Raw genomic sequence first — 4,163 nt, forward strand, 5'->3', positions numbered from 1 at the left:
GTGAATGCTGAAGGATGGCGATGGTTGCTGTGTTTACCTGGGTGGGGGTGGGGGTGGGGTCAAGGAAAATATCTATGACTGTGCGATCTGAATCACAGAAAATCACACACTGACAAGTACTGCCTCCTACAGAGAAGGAAACAATGCCTTCGAATCCTTGGCAACCCTCTCCCTGACCTCCCAACTACGTGCAGGTGCCTGGCAGGTCTCCCAACTATGTGCAGTTGTCTCTATGAAGAAGCCTTTAGTTAACACTTCTTGGTTGCAAAAGAAACCCACTCAAATGGTTCAAGCCAAGGGGAAAAAGAGGAAGAAGTATAAGCAGAGGGGTTTGGTGGATTGACTGGGTTTCTTAGAGACCACAAAGAAATGGAAGCAGGAGTGATGATCAGGACCCAAGACTGCTGTCTGTCTCTGTGAGGGTCTCATCTCTGCTTCCCTGAGATTCTGCTTCATCCTCTCTCTTTGAGAGCATCATCATTCATGACCATCTGGGCTCTAGCCTTATATCCTTCACAATTCTGCTCCTAAAGGACAAGTACCAGTAATTCTAGGTCTTAATTATAAATTACCACAAGAAGGGCACCTGGGTGGCTCAGTCGGTTAAGTGTCTACCTTTGGCTCAGATCATGATCTCAGGGTCCTGGAATTGAGCCCTGCATCGGACTCTCTGCTCAGTGGTGAGTCTGCTTCTCCTTCTCCCTCTGTGATCTCTTTCACTTTTCTCTCTCTCTCAAATAAATAAATAAAATCTTTAAAAAAGATTGCCATAATGGGGCGCCTGGGTGGCTCAGTCATTAAGCGTCTGTCTTTGGCTCAGGTCATGATCCCAGGGTCCTGGGATCGAGCCCCACATCGGGCTCCCTGCTCCACGGGAAGCCTGCTTCTCTCTCTCCCACCTCCCCTGCTTGTGTTCCCTCTCTCACTGTATCTCTATCTGTCAACAAATGAATAAAATTTTTAATAAATTGCCATAAGAGAATCGGGTCAGCTCAGCTTGAATCAGGAATTCATTGTCATCCACTGTGTCCAGTGTATTCATTGCTGCCAAGGTATCAGGGGCTCTTCTGAAATCCAGCATCTCTGCACTACTTGGCATCGGGTCCTGTGAATTCTAATAGACAAGACTTGGGTCAACATCCATGAAATTATATTTCCTGTGGCCCCCATCTTTGCCGCTCTTTTAGTTCAGCTAGTTCTATTTTGATACTTGGTGTTTCTAAGAAACAAGTGGATTTCCTGCATCAGTAGCAATGTTTCTTTCATTGTACCAACTCTGGTTTCCTTGAGGCTTGTGGGTGATGGACACTCACAAGGTGATAAAGCTGTGATCATCTGGGATATAAGGAAAAAGAGTTAAGGAGGTGGACAATCAGTACTTGGTATAGAGTACCCACTGGCACTGTGCGAGGAGTTCTGGGGGCCTGTTGAGTGATGACGATTATGATTATGGTGATAGTAATGGTGACAAAAGAAATCAGAAGTATGGGGGCGCCTGGGTGGCTCAGTTGGTTAAGCGACTGCCTTCGGCTCGGGTCATGATCCTGGAGTCCCGGGATCGAGCCCCACATCGGGCTCCCTGCTCGGCGGGGAGTCTGCTTCTCCCTCTGACCCTCCTCCCTCTCATGCCCTCTATCTCTCATTCTCTCTCTCTCAAATAAATAAATAAAATCTTAAAAAAAAAAAAGAAATCAGAAGTATGAACCTCATGAAAAGACATAAGAATATGGATAGAGAGAAGAAGCATAAATTGATATTATCATGTAGTAAAGAAGACTTTTGAACTTAGGACTCAAAGACTTGGCTTTGTTCTTTAGCTTAGTAATCTCAGACTAATGACTGAGCTAGTTTGGGTCCTTATCTATAAAAACTAGGATGGCCATCTAAGTCAGAAATTTCTATGGCCCTACAGTCTATAATCCTATCCCTGGAGGAGAAAAAAATTCTTGGAGGAAATGGTGTGACTAGAGCCAGATGAAGACCAGAAAGATTTAGGTTCTTAGAGAAGATAAATTTTCAGAAAGAGTTGAAAAGTTTGAACACAGGTTTTGGTAGAAAGGAAAAAGCAAGGTTTGGGGTAACAAGGAATGACTAGGATAATGGCTTAGGAGTAGGGAGGGAAGTAAAATCCTGGATAAAAAGCCCTGGACCAACTATGATCTGGATAAATCATTTCTCTTTTCTGGGTCTCAACTTCTTCCAGCTGTTTTTCAAAGAAGAAAATTTTACAGGGAAGGAAATGGCATTCGGGTTTGTCTAGCTGAAACAAGAGTCTGAGTTGAGTATTAAAAAAGTTAAGGTGGGTTGGAGTGGAGGAAGGCTGATGAGGTGTTTTGAAACCCATATTAAGGAATTTCCCTGACATAGAACAGAGCAATTGGTTTTTCCCATTAAATTCTCCTTGGTTTTTCCCATTAAAATTCCAGGATTGGTGGTCTCTCTTCCTCATCGTAAATGTTGATGAACCCATTGAACATTACCAATTGCTCAGGGGAAGGGATTCAAGATTGGGACAACTCTTTTATGCATTGGCAACAACTGCAGGTCTACAAGATGACTCCAGTAGACCTTAACAACAGGAAGATAATGTCACTGCCGGCAACCAAAGAAGATGAACTAAAATTCTAGGGAGGAAGCGAAACAGGCAATTTCAAAGAAAAAATTCTTACAATATGCAGAATTACAATCTCTGAACACAACAATTTGCTGGGCTCTGTTTTGATTTTAATGACTGCATGATTCAAGATGAAGGGCTGGCAGGTTGAACCACGAGTGGTCCCTCAGCTGTATCTGGGGAGAGTCGGGAGTCTAGTTGGCAGTAGCCCATACTCATCTGTTTTTCAAAGAAAGTCTTCAAAGGATCCTACCAAGCCAACTGAGTGGAAATCTTTGTGTCTTAGGCTAAAGGAAGAGTAGAACAAAAAGTCTTCGGATGGAAGTAGAAGATAGAAGTAAAATAGAATGGAATGAGTCCAGACGACTTACTTTTTAAATGTATATCAAGGTACAGGAACTCAGTGAAATCGTCCGGGTTCTCTTTGAAGGACTTTAGTGAGTTTCCCCCACTGTGGCTACACTGAGACCAGAGTACCAGCTTTTGGTGGGGAGGGAGGGGGGAGAGATGGAGGACAGAGCATGGTGAAAATGATCATTGTTTTCTCTGAGATAAAACCCCAAGCTCTACTCTATTCTAAAGAAAGAAAACTGTCTCTCTGGGATTTTTTTTTTCTTCACCATTCTTGTCTTATTCAGGAATGAATAATAAAGGGAGTGAAATAAAAGAATGCTGATGTCTACTGAGGGCCTTTTGTGTGCTAAGCATTTTTCATCTACTACTGTTTCTTTTAATCTCCACATTTTTACAGATGAGGAAACTAGAGGGCAGAGTATTTAAGTAACTTCAGGTTCCCCCACAATAAAAGGCAGAGGTGGTATTTGACCCCAGTCCTTCTGACTATCAAGCCCTGGCTCTTGCTATACCAAAGGACAATGGGCCATTACCTTGTGGAGGGGTGGGGGTGGGGGTGGGGGGGCAGACCATATAAACTGCAAGACTTAGAGCAGCGCTCTCAAACTTGAGGGTGCAGCTGAGTCTTCTGGAGGGACTTTCAAAACCCTGATTGCTAGACCTCTCCCCCAGAGATGCCAATTTTGCACATCTGGAGTGGGGCCCAAGAATTTTCATTTCTAACCAACTCCCAGGAGATGCTGTTGCTGCCAGTCCATCCCGGGCAGTACTTGAGAATCATTGGCTTAGAGTTAATACATGTCCAATAGTGGAAAAACATCTCCCAGTATATGTTTTCATGACAGGAGTTAGGGCATGTGCCAGTGTCATTCTTCTATAGGAAGGCTGACACATCCCAAAGTGGACTTAGAATTCTCCATAGTCGGAAAGCTTAAAGAACCATGTTTTCTTGATATCTGATTCCATGGCAAGATTTCACCAACAAAACATTCTCATTCACTAATATGTACAGTTACAGGATTTTGTGCTTGTGAATTTGTCTATCTGCTAAAATTGATCTGTAATCCCCCAAATCAATCTAGCAATGCTTTTTTTTTTTAATAGGCTCCACACCCAACATGGGGCTTGAACTCATGACCTTGCAATCAAGAGTCACATGCTCTACCGACTGAGCCAGCCAGGTGCCCCTCTAGCA

Source organism: Zalophus californianus, chromosome 9, assembly GCF_009762305.2.
Source record: "Zalophus californianus isolate mZalCal1 chromosome 9, mZalCal1.pri.v2, whole genome shotgun sequence".
NCBI classification, from domain to species: Eukaryota; Metazoa; Chordata; class Mammalia; order Carnivora; family Otariidae; genus Zalophus; species Zalophus californianus.